We start from the raw sequence: 17909 nt of genomic DNA, 5'->3' as shown, positions 1-17909 counted from the left end.
CTGCCCTGCCCCACTCCACCTCTACCACGTGTGAGCCCCTGTGCCAGTGGCTTCCCACAGCCATGCGCTGGCCAACACGGCACCCAACGGGGCGCAATCTCTGAGGTCCCTGGAAGTGATGACGCAACACCCCCCTTCTCTTCAACAGACGGCCAATCTCGCATTTCCACAAGGAAGCTTCTGGGCATTGACCAATTGCAGTCACACTTGCCATATACGTTTCTGGTCTCTTTCTTTGCAGAGAGAATTTGTAAAGATGGCACAGTGGAATGACAGGCAAGGTAGACAAGCCCAAAGACAGGACTCATTTATAATTACAAAAAAAGGAAGGGAAAAAAAATTGAGGTAGAGTCGATGCCAACTTGTGACAATCCCGCCTATGTCAGAGTAGACCTGTGCTCCGTAGGGTTTTCAATGGCTGAGACCAGCCAGGCCCTTCTTCGGAGACACCACTGGGTGGACTCTGCCAACCTTTCAGTTAGCAGCCAAGCACGCTAACCATTGACACCGCCGAGGCACACTTGTTTGTAATTACTCAAGAACAAACCCAACTACAGGGGTGAAAATCGTCAGGGTGGTTAACCGCCCCCCTCCATTGTTGCGATTTAAACCCTGAGTTTAATCACAGAATGATTTTTACATAAACAACAGAAACTTCACCCCAACTCAAATTGTCAGTAATTCCACATCAGTAAAGTTCAAAATGCGGCTTTAGAGAAAAAAGCAATAAATTTTTCCAGTAACTGAATAATTTTACTTTATACTTAAAAATCTTTGTTTAAAAAAAAAACAAAAAACTTTTTTTTCTAATTCTATATCTTTCAATTCCTGTTGATGCTCACTGCAGACAAAAGTCCTCTGTCAAAAATAATATAAGCCATTCTCACTGTATTTCTAACCCAAGAATACTCAGAGAGGCCTTGAGTTACTTTTTTTCTTTTCTGTAAGAAAAGTGACATGCTTTAAAGGTTATTAATCTCACTGAGTTAGGCCATCTGGAAACCTTCAAGCCTCTCCACTAGGCTACTATTACTTCACAGATTACATATTTACAGACCTTTAAACCGATCCCTTCCTCCCACAAGCACGAGCCATGCACCTCTTACGTGCTGGGTGCAGTGCCAGGGACCAGGGATACGGAAACAAACTGTGTCTCCAGCTGCTCACGTGCCGTTTCGAAAGGACAAATGGATTAAGTTTGTTTGCGCCCATAAGCTTAGCATGTGGACCTTTCACTGTGGACCCCGACCTGACGAGGGTGGAAACCACTTCCCGGACTAGCCGTGTTCCCTCCCTTCCCCCCCTCCCCAGGACAACTGGGCCCCTTCTGCCACAAGGCACTGAAGGCACACCAACTCTCAGGCCCTGTGCTCATGAGGACTGAATCCGCCCAGCAGAAGGACCTTGTGAGTGCAGAAACAAAGCTCAACAGGGACGTGAGGTGGAATTCTCACCTTCCATGAGGGAGACCAGGGTTCAATTCCCGGCCAACGCACCCATGCACAGCCACCACCTGTCTGTCAGCGGAGGCTTGCGAATTACTGTGATGCTGAACAGGTTTCAGCAGAGCTTCCAGACTAAGACAGACTAGGAAGAAAGGCCTGGTGATCTGCTTCCAAAAATTCTATGGATCACAATGGTCTGATACCCAATTGCTCACGGGGATGGCCCAGGACCAAGCAGTGTTTCCCCTCTGTGCGTGGGGTCACTGTGAGTCAGGGGCTGACTCAGCGGCAGCCAACAGCAACAACTGACGCTGAAGAAAATGACCATCATTTGCTTAGCGACCCCCAGTTCACAAAGTGCATTCCCTCGTTTCCTAACGCGGCCTCATAACTACAGAGCAAAGGCACCGCCATTTAAAAGTACAAAAGTCCAAGGCTCAGGGGATAAAGCCACTCACTGCGACTCCCAACCCCATACCCCAGTTACACGTCCCAACTTGAAACTAGTGGTTTTACATTACTAAAATCTGACCAAGGGGCGCAGTTCAGACCTAGGGTCGACTGCTCAGGCTGAGCCCATTTTTCCTAAGGAGCCCACTCAAAGCCCTATACTTCTACAACGTTTGCCACAGGAAACACAGAAAACTGTCTGCCAGCTTGTTACTACCCTGTATTAGTAAAAGCAATGGGGGGTATTATGGACTGAATCGTATGCCCCCAAAATATGTGTTGTAAATCCTAACCCCTATATCTGTGGTTATAATCCCATTTGAGAATGGGTTTTCTTTTGCTATGTTCCTGAGAAAGGATTAGCACAGGGTATGTCTGAAGTCAATCACTTCTGAGATATAAAAGCAAGTGAGCAGGCGGGGGTGGGGGGGAGATAGACGCCACGTCACTTGGAGACCACCAAGGAACTAACACCGTCCCCAGAGCTGACAGAAAGAGAAAGCTTCCCCCTGGAGCTGGCACCCTGGCTTTGGACTTCTTGCCTCCTCAGCTATGAGAAAATAAATTTCTGTTTGTGAAAGTCATCTGCTTGTGGCATTTCTAGTGGGGGGGGGATTCAAACCGGTTCATTCTGGTTCAGTTCATTCTAGTCAGAACCCCTGCTGAGAATTTGCATTTCTAGCAAGTTCTCAGGAAGTTACAAATAAGAATCACCTGGGGGTCTCGTTAAAATGCAGCTTCTGGTTCAAATTCTCAGCAGGGGTTTGAACTGGAACAAACCAGCTTCTGTTGGTGCAGCACTAGAGAACTAAGACGGGGAAATGCAATAGGAATTGACTCAGGAAACACATAATTTCAGATGTTTCTTCCTTGCCCCCTGCTTCTAGTAATGAAAATACTGACTCTTTATGGGAAGGCACACAGAATATAAAATCCCAAGTGAAAAGCCTAACAGTTTTCCAAGCAGAGGGGAGAGGGGAGGACTCATGTGTTTCATACCTTCGGGAAGAAAACCCTACTACTGAAGACTATTAAAACCCTGCTGGGCCTCTATGTCCATGGAGAGATCTTAGATCTATTTTTATAATTCACAGGGAGTCCCAAGTGTAAGCCCCCACAACTAGCAGGAGGATTCCAAAACCACACTCAATCCTGACATGCTACGACAGAGATGAACCTTGGAAACAGTATGCTGAGTGAGGTCAGTCGCAAAATTGGGACAAATATTTTATGATACCGCTTACATGAAACATCTAGAACAGGCAAATGCTGACGGTTACAAAAAGCAAACGGGAAGGAGAAGAAGGGAGTCAGGGCTTAGGGGGCACTAAGCTTCTGTTAGGGGTGACAGAAAAATTGGGGAATGGATAGTGAGGATGGTTGTACACCGTGGTGAACGTAATTAATGTCACTTAACCCTATATATAAAAAATGTTGAACTGTTTTGATATATGTACATATTTACCATAATAAAATGAACAAACAAAGCCAGCAACCCTAGAGAGGGGAAGATGCAGCCTCAGGCTGCAAGGAGCCTGGAACTCCCCCCCTCCATGAGAAAGCGAGCCATGGTGAAGAACAAAGAGGCGACACTGGCCTGCAGGGCCAGCCACTGGCCCCAACAGGTGACCAGGTGCTGGCCCCAACAGGTGACCAGGTGCTGGCCCCAACAGGTGACCAGGTGCTGGCCCCAACAGGTGACCAGGTGCTGGCCCCAACAGGTGACCAGGTGCTGGCCCCAACAGGTGACCAGGTGCTGGCCCCAACAGGTGACCAGGTGCCAAGACAGAAAGCAGAGGCTACGGGAGGCTGAGATGACACACTGGCACGCAGTAAAGGCTAGACATAGGCGACTGAGAAGTTAATTCCAGTGTCACCAAGAGGAGTCCTCCGGGTGCTCTCTGTTGACTCCCCATTTCCCTTCACTGGCCCCCAATACTGGCTGAGTGCTGTGACGCAGATACGCACCAGGCAGCAGGGAGACATGGGTGAAGGGGAGGGGGCTCTGCCACAGCGAGCCTACTGAGGTGGGATTTGGTGGGCATGTGTTTCTGAGAGGCATGGCTGGTTCTTGTCCCCCCAAAGCATGAGCCCTGCCCACCTGGCACAGAGTCTGGTTCACGTCCTGTACCCCTGGCTCCCCAGCACCTGGTGCCATCAGCATTTGTTGAATAAATGAAAGCCTGAGTCACTGCCCAAGAGGAGAAGGTATCACCAAGGAGACCCACATGAGCGGGCATGAAGGGACTTGGCCCCAACTCTTTCTGCTTGCTCAGCAGGGACCAAGTCCCAAATGTCCGCCCTGCATTTAAGACTCCACCTGTCTCCAGCCACACCAGGCAGGCCGCCCTGCTCCCTGGTCAAAGCTGGCTGTTCCTATATTTTCTCCATCTTCCAAGGAGAAATGCAAATTCTCTTTTCTCATGACAATCCCCCTGCAGTGCAGTGAATCACTTACTATGGCCCTCCTAGCCAGTCTCTGTGACTTCCACCAATGACTGGGTGAGACTATGCAAATGAGGTGCTTATGGCCCACAAAGGGGATTGGACAGCTTGGTAATAATGTAAATAAGGTGCAGGGCACCCTTGTGGGCATGGTGGACTTCTGGCACACAGAGCAAGAAAGCTGAGCACCTTGGGCAAGAGGCTTGGTGGCGGCGTAGGGTGCCTCTAAGTACTTGGTGGCGCTAGGCTTGTAGACCTGTGGAGCTAGAGCTAAGCGTCTTAGGGCCGAGGCTTGCTGGTGGAGTGGAGTACCTCTGACACTTGATGGAGCTGGTTTGCTGACTCACGGAGACAGAGCCAAATGCCTCCAGGCCAAGGCTTACTGGTGGAGTGGGGTGCCTCGGGGAACTTATTGGCAGAACTAAAAGAGCTTTGTAACACCTGAGCAGGGCAGAGGCCAGGCCTAGCAGCCGAGGGCCAGAGAGAGACCGCCCTGCAGGCACAGCTGAGAAAAGACTGTCCTGATAGAAGAACTGTATCTTGAGAATTCCTGAGCCTAAATTATATCCTGTTACTTTCTTAATAAACCCCGTGGTTCTGAGTATTGTCTCTGAGTTCTGTGTGGACACTGCAGCAAATTACCAAACCCAGCAGAGAAATAGAGTGCTGTAGGAGGGACCGTTGGTGTCACAATTGGTAGAGGCTGGAGGGTGGAGGCACATCTAACCTCTGCCTCACAGGAATCGGCCTTGGGGTGTTGATCCTGATCTCCCTCCCACCTGTGAGGTTAGAGGAGGAGTCACACACCCCTGCCACACCAGTTTTACACACCCCAACATCCCTGCTGGCATTTCCTCCCCAACCGCAGGGAGGACCTACAGCCACATTTACAGCCACATTTCTCACGTGGTGACTCATCAAATGGTTTCGTTTTGAGCTGATTTCCGGTTGTTTCTGTAAGTGCTTGTCTTGTCTCTGCCCTGGGGGCCCAAGAGCTTGGGGTCAGGAAGGCAAGCCCTTCTCCACACCAGGAATGCCGTGATCGGAAGGGGCCTTCCCTGTTCCAGTTGGCAATTCCTGCCAAGTGAGCACTAACTAAGGGCAGGGCTCCAGAGCTCAACATCTGGCAAGTGTCAGGCACACAGTAGGCGCCGAGTGTTTGCAGAATAGCTACTGAACACGTAACCTCCAGAGATGATTTGTTTAAAAATTCCTTTTTTAGAGCCGCACCTCAGACAGCAGCCTGAGTCAAAGAGAAACACGTCATGGGTGAGTAATCAGCTTCCTGGATGAGTAACCAGGTCGTGGCAACCAAAACCTTTGCATGCTGTTAACAGATGACGTTTATCGAGCCTCCTCAAAGGACAGTGACGGCCATCCACAGGAAGGGGAGGGGTTGTAGGGCACGCCCCCAAGCACCACCTCCCGGCTGTTTAACAGCTGAGCCCCCGCCCCCAAAGAAGAAAAGAAGCCCCCTTGCCATGGTGGTGCTCTCATCCCTGACCCCACCTAAGGGTGGAGCCCAGGGCAAAGCTGGCATGTGGGATAAGAAAGTGGGGTGACCACAGAAGGCCCTGCCTGAGGTTCTCAAATGGGCGGCGTGTGCCAGGTTGGGGCAGACGATGTCACAGAAACGCAAAGCCCAGTAGGGCAGTCCTGGCACGAGAAAAACTTGTCAACAACAACCCCTCTAGAAACTTCCACCTACATCCAAATTACCTCCCAGGATGGAGGGAGAGATACGGGCTGTGAACCCCATTTGAAAGAAGAGGGCAGTGAGGAGCAGACGGCTTCAAGACTGTCAGCTGTCAGGGGGCCCCAGGGAGCAGTCTGAGGGGTACTGAGACCCTCCCCAGCCTGAGGAGAGGACATTAGCTGTGTCTGGCTCGGATCACTTGAGCGTCTGCCAGGTCCCCCAGCAGAAAGGCCTGGTCACAAGAGTCACGACTTTGCACTAGAAGGGCCATAGTCTCAAGAGCTGGGAAAATTCGTGAGGTGGCTGGGAAAACTCCCATAAGACAGCCTTCTACCTCCCGGGTACCAGAAAGGTACCAGGGGAGCGACCAAGTGAACACGTGCCCCCTCATGTGCCCCCTGAGTCTCTTTGGGCACACAGTAGTTTGGTGAGGCAGGGCTGAGCCTACACTGGAGACCATGTTGCAACGCTGCTGTTAGGTGAAGCTGAGTCAATTTTGACTGAGTGACCCCATGTGACACAGCGGAACTGCCCCATAGGGTTTTCTAGGCTGTAATCTTTACAGCAGCAGATCGCCAGGTCTTTTTTTCCTGTGGAGATAGATGGTGGTGGCTTCGAATCACTGACCTTTTGCTTAGTAGACAAACACTTAACCATTGTGCCACCAGGGCCCCTAAGACGGTACTGGTTTTAAACACAACCCATTTTTCAGCTCCTAATTCTACAGGGAAAGGCGTGGCTCGGTACACACCAATAAATTTTAATATGCGGTGCCAGCTTTTGTCTCTCCCACTGGGAACTGGGAGGCCCAGGTCTGTGAACTAAAGAACCAGAGGGTGTTCTGATATCTCTTCATCTACTGACCAGCATGGAACCAGGGCAGGCACGCCCTTCCCGGGGTGTGTGAAAGTGGAACAAACCTGGCTCATCTGTCCCCAGCTTGCCAGTCTGGAAGCCACACTGTCTCTGTGGAGAAAGGGGGGGGGCACAGCGATGGTGGCAGCTACGCTAGCCAGGCCCGACCTCGGGAAGGTGGTGTCACGCATGACTGAGACCCCTCGGAGAGCAGATGGCGCCTACAGCAGTCGGGCTCGGTCTGAAGCCCCTGGCCCTACCACATACTGAGTCACCGAAAGCCCCTATGCAGAACTGCCTCCCCACACACCCGGTGAACCAGGAGTTCTCGACCGGGGACCCACACAGAGAACGCGAGCTTGGATGGGAAAAAATTATACCTTTATCTTCACTAACCTCTACCTGAGACCTAGCATTTCCTTCCGCTATGAAGGTGGGCAGCAAGCCACGGCAACGCTGGCAGAGCCCGGGACATCAAAGACACCCTCGGATCCCTTACAGTCATTAAAAAAAAAAAGAATTTTTTTTTTTTTAATTACAGTCATTAGACACCACGAAATACACTGCAAACCATCATGATTTCATAATCACGATCATCGTTAGACCCTGTTACAGGAGGTGACAAGTCACCGGCTACCTCATCACACATTTATTTCTAGCATTTGGACACTTATGCTAGAGAAGTCCTGGGGTCCACAGTTAAGAACTTGGCCGCTAGCCAAAAGGCTGGTGGTTCTAACCCACCCAGAGGGGCCTCGGAAGACAGGCCTGGTGAGCTGCTTCTGAAAGGTCACAACCTTGAAAGCTCTCTGGAAACGAGACAGGAGCATTAACGGCACAATGCCGTGAAAGGACTAAAACCACTATATCATACACTTTAAAAATGGTTAAGATGGTTTTTATCTCAATTTAAAAAAAATTTTTTTTAGTAATAAATAAACTCACTTTACCAAGCTATGCGTGTGCACGCACACACACACTTTCTCTCTCCTCTCTCTCTCTCTCACACACACACACTTTCTCTCTCCTCTCTCTCCTCTCTCTCTCTCTCACACACACACACACACACACACACACACACACGGGATGGAATCGCCAGGAGTTGGAACCAACCCGATGGCAACTGATCTGGTTTACTACAGTGGAAGTGATTTTCTTTGTCGTTTCTACTTATTCTGTGCCTTGAAGACCACTGTTATGGAAAAAGATCCATTCGTAAGCTCCATCAAACTGAGACCCCACAAGTTTAAGATCCCCAGTCCTAAGGGGGGGGCTCATCTCTAAACAAACAAAGATCAACGTCACAAAACCCTCCACACCGCGTCTATTGCGGTACTGGGAGGTGGGCGGCTCTGGCGTCTCTCCCCCAGGGTCTGGGGCGGCCAAGGGATGAGAGGCTGCTGCGCTGCGCTGCGCACGCGCGTTCCCGAGTGCAGTTTCTCGCTGCCATGGCAACCGGCTCTCTGGCTTCCTGTGCACTGCGCTGCCTGGCCCTGGAGCTGGAGAGGGCTGTCTGGCGTCAGCGATGAGACATCCTGATGATGCCTGCCACCCACGCTTCTTCCCCCGCACCCAGGGGTCAATCAGACCGCTGGGACCGGGCCCCCAGGCCCCCGCCTTTACTGTACCCCTGCCCACACACTGGCGCGCGCTCGGAACAACACCGCAGGCATGACTGCTCAGAGACGCTTTTCATTGCTGTTGCATATTTCCTAAGTTTTCCAGCACACGAAAACGCATTTTCAGAAGGTGGGTTACACCCTGGATCAGAGGCACGGACCTCGGGTCTAATGGGGACCCTCGCTGGCTGCAGCCTCGCCCCCACTCCCACACAGGCAGCCTTTATTCAAACTTGTACTGTGACTGCTTGGTAACCCAGCACCAAGGCAAAAGGCCTCGTCGCCAGTATGCACCACCAGGCTTAGGACACCGCCCTGACCAAAAGTGGTGCGTAATAAACCGCAGGGTCTGGAGCTCAAGGCGCCTTGGAAACCAAGCAGGAGGGGTGGCTCGCCCATCCCCCTCCACTGCTCTGAGTCACCCACTGTGAGGCAGCGTGAGGCGGTTGGGGACACTACGTCAAGCGAGACCTGTCTGGGCTCGGTGGAGCAGCAGGGAATCAAGCTTAATGAAAATGAGAAGCAAGCCCCCAGACTTCCCAGAAGGGGCAGACGTGCCTGGAATCGGGGCTTCTGTTCCTCCCACGACATCTTATGCTGTTAAGTGCCACTGAGTCGGTTCTGACTCATAGCAACCCTATGTACAACAGAACAAAACACTGCCCGGTCCTGCGCCATCGCAATTGTTGCTACGTTTGAGCCCACTGTTGCAACCACTGCGTCAAAATCCACCTCATCACATCAAGGGTCTTCCTCTTTTTCACTGACCCTCTTCTTTACCAAGCATGATGTCCTTCTCCAGGGACTGGTCCCTCCTGATAACATGTCCAAAGTACATGAGATGAAGTCTCACCAACCTGGCTTCTAAGGAGCATTCTGGCTGTACTCCTTCCAAGACAGTTTTGTTCATTCTTTTGGCAGTCCATGGTATATTCAATAGTCTTTGCCAACACCATAATTCCAAGATGTCAGTTTGTCTTTGGTCTTCCGTATTCATTATCCAGCTTTCGCATGTATATGAGGCAACTGGAAACACCGTGGCTGGGGTCAGGCACACCTTAGACTTCAAGGTGATGCCTCTGCTTTATGACACTCCAAAGACATCTCTTCCAGCTGATTTTCCCAATGCAGTGCGTCTTTTGATTTCTTGACTGTTGCTTCCATGGGTGCTGATTGTGGATCCAAGTAAAATGAAATCTCTAACAACTTCAATCTTTTCTCCGTTTATCATGATGTTGCTTATTGTCCAGTTGTGAGGATTTTTGTTTTCTTTATGTTAACATGTTGTTGGGGGGGGGAGGTATTTACAATGAATAAGCAGTTGGTCTTGCAAAACTCTATCATGCACAGAGAACCCCTGAGAGAGCAGGAGAGCAGTGGGATGCAGATCCCAAATTCTCATAAGACCAGACTTAATGGTCTGACTGAGACTAGAAAGACCCCGGTACTCATGGCCCCCAGACCTTCTGTTGGCCCAGGACAGGAACCATCCCCAAAGCCAACTCTTCAGACACAGAGTGAACTGGACAGTGGGTTGGAGAGAGATGCTGGTGAGGGGTGAGCTTCTTGGATCAGGTGGACACTTGAGACTGTGTTGGCACCTCCTGCCTGGAGGGAGATGAGAGGGTAGAGGCGGTTAGAAGTTGGAGAAATGGACACGAAAAGAGAGCGTGGAGGGAGAGAGTGGGCTGTCTCATTAGGGGGAGAGCAATTGGGAGTGTGTAGCAAGGTATATATATATAAGCCTTTGTGTGAAAGACTGACTTGATTTGGAAACTTTCACTTAAACACAATAAAAATTAAAAAAAAAAACTATCATGCAATCTCCAGCATCATTTCTATCACCAAGGCCATGTTTTCCAACTACTGATCTTTTTTCTTTGTTTCCAACTTTTGTTTTCCAATCACCAGCAATTACCAATGCGTTTGAGTGCATGTTTGATCAATTTCAGACTGCAGAAGTTGGTAAAAATCTTCAATTTCTTCGTCTTTCACACTAGTGGTTGGTGCGTAAATTTGAATAATAGTCGTATTAACTGGTCTTTCTTGTAGGCGTATGGCTATTATCCTATCACTGACAGCGTTGTACTTGAGAGGATAGATCTTGAAATGTGCTTTTCGATAATGAATGTGACACCGTTCCTCTTCAAGTTGTCATTCCCAGGATAGTAGACCATATGATTATCCAATTCAAAATACGTATTTCTTAAGAAACATCTTCTCAATCATACAGAAGAATCATTAGGCAAATGGATAGCCTGGCCCTTAGAATAAGTAGCTTTGGTTACTGGCGAATTAACCCAAAGGTCGGGATCTGTGTTCCCTGGCCATTTTGCTGCTATATGGACCCATCACCCACACTCCTCAGAGTGAGCCCAGCATCCTTGTCTTCGTGGGACCTGCTGCCCAAATGCCATCAGTCTGTGGTAAAGCTCTGCATTATGATTCAGAAGGTATAAAGGTTTGAGAAAGTGATAAAAACGGCTCAGAGCTATCCCACGCTTCTGTGGCACACCCTGGCCTGAGAAGTGGCATCACGGCCTTTATGCCACCAGACACCCCTGTGAGGAGAAAAGGGAGGCTTGGTCCCCTGGGCAGGCAGTAGCCGGGCAAGATGGCCAGCCCAGGTCTGCGTGACGTGCGTTCTTCCTCACAGGCCACACAGGGGCATGTTCAATGGCTCACTGGGGTGCAGACCAGAAGGCTGGTATTGTCAAACAGACACCAGGACCGCCGGTCCTCTCCTGGTGGCCACCTGCCCAACTCACCTGTCGTCTCCACAGGGAGCCTCTCTCATGACTGAGCTACATCAGACATACCACAGCAGCTTCCCTGATGAGTTCAGGGAGGCCTTCTCAGCGTGAGCCCCTACAAACGCAGACAGGAACATTGGCTTCTGCCAGCAGAGAAGGATCAAAACAGCTACTTAGTATCCACAGGACTGTGGTGGTTAGAGCTGGGCAACCACCTAGCCAAACCCAACAAAGAAAACCAGACCTGAGCTCCACCCTCAGACGCAGGGATTGTAGTCTGGCCCAACGCCAAGACTCGGGAACACTTGGAACGCTGGCTCGCACGTCGGGCTCGAGCAGCTGCAGCCACGTAAGGCCGTGGGTCTGAACTGGGTCTGCAGTCACAGATGCCTTCTAATAGCCCAGATCACTAAACCCTAAGCCCTGGCAAACTGAACCAAAGTAAGCTTCTGAGGTCCCCAGGGTCAAAGGGCACGAAGTAAAATGCGACCAGATAAGGAAGAAAGGGAATCCATGGCCTTTGGGGTTCCGGACCTAGAGAACCCCTACGAAAAGAGAGACAGAGGGAGGCAGGCGCATGTACCGTAGTGGAATGAGGTGGAAGGAACCCAGACTCACTGGCCACCATTTAACTACCCACACAGGGGTAAGGCTGCTCCTAACACCAGTCAGAGCTCGGCAGCGGGCGAGAGTGTGCACACTGGCACTTAGAAGGAATTTCGTTATCAGCACACTTTGGAACCAGGGTGTCTGTGCTCAGCAGTTAGTTGGTGCCACTAAGGTGTTTAAATGTGATAATCAACAAAGAAGAACATCCACTGCCCCACCACGGCCTGCGGGGAGCTCTGGGGGAAAGCAGAGCCAAGACAAAGACCTGGGCAGGCTTCCAGAGAGGGTGGGGAGGGACAGACCCTGCAAGCAAGCCAGCCACCTGCAGAAGCAGAGGGCTCTTCTCTGGAAATGTGTCATCTTCACGCTGCACGTTCCTGGAAGTACTTCGTTCTTTTCTCCCTTAGTAAAAATCCTTGGGGAAATTCCAGTCAGTCTCAGCCTGGTTCCAGGCAATACCAAAAGAAGGCACCCTGGGTGGCGGCGTGAACAGGGGCCAACCCTTGGCGGGGGAAGGGGCAAGGGCCAGAGTGGGAAAACCCTGGGGGCAGGCAAGGGTGGTAAGTCAGGCTCCTCCAAACTGGACCTTTTCGAAGTGAGCAATAGAGTATCCATAGTCTATGACAGTAACCCTGCTGACAGACTCACATCCAACTACCGTCGTGCAGACTACTCACAACACTGTTCTTTATTTTACTGCAAGCCTAAAGAATTGCCTCTATAATAGGTTTTCAAATGGACTTTTTTGATCCAGCCTAAACCGTCAGCTGTCATTTATAACACTATCTCTAAGAAATGGGCCCCAAAGCCACCCCTGTGATCTGTAAAAAGAAAATGTTTCCCATAAAAATTTTTAGAATAAATTCCCCCTCATAAGTTAAAACTGTCCTCTGTGACTTACCATCTGTCTTTACTCAACAATATTCGAAGAATTAAAGAAATACTGATAACATATAAATGGCCTCCTACAGAAATGTCCTCCAAAATGGTAGCTGAGAGTACCGCTGCCATCATTACTATTAACGCAGACCTGTGGTTCTCATCAAGCACTTAGGAAAAAAGGTAGCCAGGCAATGTAAGTACCTGACAAAAGCTTAGCGAAGAAGTGAAAAATCTCTGATACATACATCCATTTCTTTGTAGTCTCTAAGACACAATCTCAGGGCAACACCAAAAAGGAACTCCCTGGGAAAGAAACGCAGTCACACTTCCCCGCAGCCCTTACCAGCTTTGATTCTATTTTTATTTTGTGATTCTCTGATTAGTAACTGCCTCTCCCACTAAATTTAACCATCATAAGAGCAAGGATTATGTGTGGTTTTGTGCAATTGTTGAATGAATGAATGAACAGATGGACGAGTAAGACAGTATCTTCATGTCACATTTATTCCTGCTGGAACACCTTTACGGATTTATAACTCAATGTCAAGTATTTCTGTTTCTGTTTTTTTAGGTAAATACACGAGGTACCCATGTGAAGACTATTTCCCCATCTTTGGCAGACAGCCCGCCTAGTTTCTCCTAAAGCGGATAGCACTCACCTAGCACCCACTATGCTCTGGGTGCAGGTTCTCTTCTCACACCTGCCCTGAGAGGCACAGATAAGGAACCAGGGGCTCTACAAAGGGAGGTGACTCTGTCTGGTCACCCGGCCAGCAGGGCACAGTGATAGAATTCAGATTTCCAATCACCTGACACCAGGTGGTTTCCAACCGACCCTTCTGCCACTATCGTGCATCCAACCTCCCCTACAAAAGAATCCACGACATTCCCCGCAAACTTCAGGGAGTTGTTTTCTGCCAGGTACCTACCTAAAGCCTTCTTTTCATCACCCCAAACAAGAATCTAAGCAACCACCTATCCCCCTAAGCAGCTACAGAGTTCCAAACTCAATGTAGTGATCTTTTCCATGACTGATTCATCCTGGGTACCTAGAACACTGCTCAGTATTTACATCAAATATCTAATTCTCCTTTTCGATAATGTGTATTAGTACTTTAAACTCCCATACTTTAAAAATAATGGCCACCACTATGGGACCAGGCACTGTGTGAAAGACCTGCATGTCTATTATCTCAGGTAATCCTCCCCACGGGTATGGTAAGTATGAGCCCAGCTGTTCAGGTGGGAGACCTTAACTAAGTGGCAAAGCTGGGACTCGAACACAGGCCTTGTGGTGTCAGAGCGTGGGCTGTGTCACTGCCCCAAGCTGCCTCAAATCCTTCGAGACAACAGGCATGTTTAAATCAAACAAAAAATAGCTCCAAGCAAGATACTCTATGCTGGCTGAGTCCCTCCAGTGACCAGCTAAGAGCCTGACAATAGCTGCGCCTCCAAGGTCTGACCATGTGGCCAGCCCTGTGCTAAGGGTTTTGTTTCCACCATCTCCCTGCACCACCCACTCGCTCGAACCCTTTCTGAGCACTTGCTGCCCCTGTGCCCAGAAAGTTCACCTGTAGAAGGTCGTGGGGAGAAAACCCATGACAGACAGAGATGAGACTGCAGGCCTGGAGCGCGGGGGGCAGGGGGAGGCAGTCAGGGGACAGGCAGGCCGATCAGTGGGACAGGGGAGGAGCAACAAACAACTTTCTGGGTGTTTAAGGGAAACATTAAGACTAGAGCCCTCTCACACCCCATTACAAAACAATTTTCAGATGGGTACAACCTGTAAATAGATAGTAATGGGGAAAATGATTCAATTCAGCTTTTATCAATTGAGAATCTACTGGGTACAAAGGTGCCATAAAGAATAAGGGAATAATAAGACATGGGTTTTGTCCTCAAGAATTAGATTCCGTAAAGGTTTATTAAAGCTCCTATTCAGCGCATTCCCCTGCTGGTCATGTCACCATGGGCAAGTCACTATAGATAATACCTTTTTTTAATGAAACAAAACAGGCAAAGAAATGTTTAAAAATTTAGTAACCTCTTAGAATCTTAGGGTAGAACATTCTTTCTTAGAATCAAAAAGGAGCCCTGGTGGTGCACCGGTTAAGAGCTCACGCTGCTAAGCAAAAGGCTGGCAGTTTAAATCCACCAGCTGCTCCTTGGAAACCCTGTGGGGCAGTTCTTCTCTGTCCTACAGGGTCGCTGTGAGTCAGAATTGAATCGATGGCACACAACGACAACAACAACAGAACCAAAAAGCAGAAGCCACAAAAGAAAGACTGCATTAAGATTTTAAAACTTCTCTAACTGCACGACACACTCAGAAAAAATTGTGACATAATAAATTCACAGACCTGAAACTGTAAACCCTAATGCGTCGGGTTTATACAAATTCGCCAGGAGTCCACAAAGGCTCCAACAGGAAAACGGACAAGGGATGCCGAGAGTCAGTGCACAGAAGAGACGCTGGTGGCCAGCAGATGCGGGAAAATGTACTCAACTGCAATCACAGAAAGGCAAACCGACATTGCAAATATTTTTGCCCATTTGATGTTGATAAGATCGTGGAAAAATAAGCACTTTCTTCCATGTGAGGTGATGCTGATGGTGTGTTCCAGAAACCTTTTGAAATGACGCGTTCCTTGATCTAGTAACTCCACACCTAGGCATCTGTCCTAAGGTAATAACTGGACGTGCACACAAGAGCGCTCGTGACAGTTCATTATAACAAAAGACTGACAACAACTGAAATGCCCATCAGCAGACAACCGGTCAAGCACACCGTGTGGATGAGTTCCTGACACTGTGCCCATCATTTATTACATGAGAAGAGACCTGCAAACTGTGAAGTTTCAACATGGTGTTCGATAGAATCCCATCTGTTTCCCACACAAATGTGGTGGGAAAAATTTACAGAAGGACCTAAAAGGGTAACAGTGATTGTCCCTGACTAGTCAAGCTACACATGGTCAGAAGGACCTAAAAGGGTAACAGTGATTGTCCCTGACTAGTCAAGCTACACATGGTCAGAAGGACCTAAAAGGGTAACAGTGATTGTCCCTGACTAGTCAGGCTACACATGGTCAGAAGGACCTAAAAGGGTAACAGTGATTGTCCCTGACTAGTCAAGCTACACATGGTCTTTCTGCCCTTCTTCCAGCTTCCGTTTTTGTTTTTGAAGCATCCATATTATGCCTGTAATTAGAAAAATAAATAATAAAGCTTTTTTTTTTTAAATCTACAAAAGCAAATATGAACAAATGCTAAAGATTTTTAACTCTGAGAGAAGGATAAATGGGCGTTTTAAATTTCACTCTATTTTTCCCAAGATTTGACATTTTCCAAAGTTAAAGAAAATAAAAATGTAAGCATGAGGTTGTAGACATTACCTCGCTTAACAGAGGGATTTAAAACTTGCCCAATTCAAGATTCGAGGCGGGTCAGCCATTCTCAGTTTACATTCTGCAGAACAGCACACCGTGATTTCGCGTGAAGCGCTCCGCCCACGGTGGCGCACGGCTGAGCAGCGGCGGACACGGCGCCAGGAGGCGCGGTCACGGCCAGGTGCACCGCCGGCGCGCACACCTCCAGCAGCATTCGGACCCGGCTGTATGCCGGGCGGCCTCGTCTCGGGACTGTGGGGCCGCGGATCGCACCACGGGACCGTTGCGCCTCGGGACCGTCGCGCCTAGGAACCGCGGACTGCACCACGGGACCGCCACGCCTCGGGACTGAGGCTGCACCAAGAGACTGTCACGCTTCGGGACCGCCGCACCTCGGGACCGCGGATTGCACCACTGGACTGTCGCGCCTCGGGACCGCGGATTGCACCAAGGAACTGCCGCGCCTCAGGACTGCAGACCCCCCGACGGCACCAGCAGACCCCAGTGCTTCGGGACTGCGAGCCACACCATGGACCAAGGGATTGCGCCACAGGATCGTGGCACCTCCAGACCGCGGGGCTGACGCAGAGGCGTGGCGGGGGGCGGGGGGAGTGCTTGGCCCTGGCGGTAAGTCCAAGGGGGCGCCAGACATGGCAAGGAATGACATTCCCAGGCGCCACAAATGGCAGGCGCCTGACGGAGGCAGCCAGACAGAGGGGGGAAGGGCAAGGGGGGGAAGGCGTTTCTGCTGACGCGTCGCTGCTGTCAATATCTATTCATCTTGAAATTGAGCTGAGTGCAATTTAAGAGATTGCCACTGGGCGCTCATTACCCTCGCTAAGCGCCTGCCGCGCCTTAGGGCTACAGGACTGTGCCAAGGGACCACGGGACCGCTGCGCCTTGGGTCCGCACGACCACACCACGGGACCAAGGGACCACCGTACCTTGGGACTACGCGATTGTCGGACTGCCCCGTCTTGGACTACGGGACTGCACCATGGGACCACGGGACTGCTGTGCCTTGGGACTACCGGACTGCTGAACCTCAGCGCCTTGGGACCGCGGGACCACACCATGGGACCTTGGGACCGCCGTGTCTTAGGACTACGGGCCCGCACCATGGGACTACGGGATACCGAGATCGCCAGGTCTTGCGACCACATCATGGGGCTGCGGCGCCTTGCGACCACGGGAGTGCCGCATAATCAGATCATGGGGCCGGACCAAGGGACTGCTGCGCTGTGGGACCGCGGTGCGCAGTGACAATCCCCGCGGTGCCCGCCAGAGCCTGGGGACCGCCCAAGGGTACCGACCTGGCTCAGGCAGGGCGGTCAATTTGAAGCCAGGTGTCCGTGCCCGAAGCATTCATGCGTTCTTTTGCACCACTGCCGGCAAAAAAACATTTGAAACAGAAGCTCAAAGCCACTGTTTGGGTTTTACACCACAGTCTACGGGTTCTCATACTGGATTTGCATAAAAGATAAAAGCGTTACCTCAAGATCCGCCTCCACATTCTTTATAAACACGCTCCGCGACAACACCTGGGCAGGGACCCTGCTCCCTCGCTCAACCCGACTCGTGGGGTCTCCTTCTCCAGCCCCTGGCAGGGCACAGGGCTGAACCACTTCGCGAGGTGGCCAAAACGCCCCTCTGTTTCCGTGCAACCTTTCCTGCAAGCACGAGCCAGGGCCTCGATTCCGAGAACGCTCCCTACGTGTCCACGCCCCGACAGGGGGGAGAGCTGTCTGCGCGCACCGACTGGCAGA

The 17909-nt window shown here is 50.5% G+C and overlaps 1 protein-coding gene across 2 annotated transcripts in view; it reads right to left on the bottom strand.

Annotated features, from left to right (window-relative positions):
• The window catches only part of AGO2 (argonaute RISC catalytic component 2), a 98177-nt gene that overhangs the window by 41808 nt on the left and 38460 nt on the right, over window positions 1-17909 (bottom strand). The window contains exon 1 of one of the 2 annotated variants that reach the window (XM_049854610.1): window positions 17637-17717. The exons of the other annotated variant lie outside the window; for it this stretch is intronic. The gene's annotated coding sequence lies outside the window, so the exon portion shown is untranslated. Of the gene's footprint in view, window positions 1-17636; window positions 17718-17909 lie in introns of those variants that run through there. 2 annotated transcript variants of the gene reach the window in all.

The sequence above is a fragment of the Elephas maximus genome, chromosome 15 (genome assembly GCF_024166365.1).
Source record: "Elephas maximus indicus isolate mEleMax1 chromosome 15, mEleMax1 primary haplotype, whole genome shotgun sequence".
Lineage (NCBI taxonomy): Eukaryota > Metazoa > Chordata > Mammalia > Proboscidea > Elephantidae > Elephas > Elephas maximus.
The sequence above is the reverse complement of the archived record's forward strand: the minus strand, read 5'-3'. Positions and strand labels throughout refer to the sequence as shown.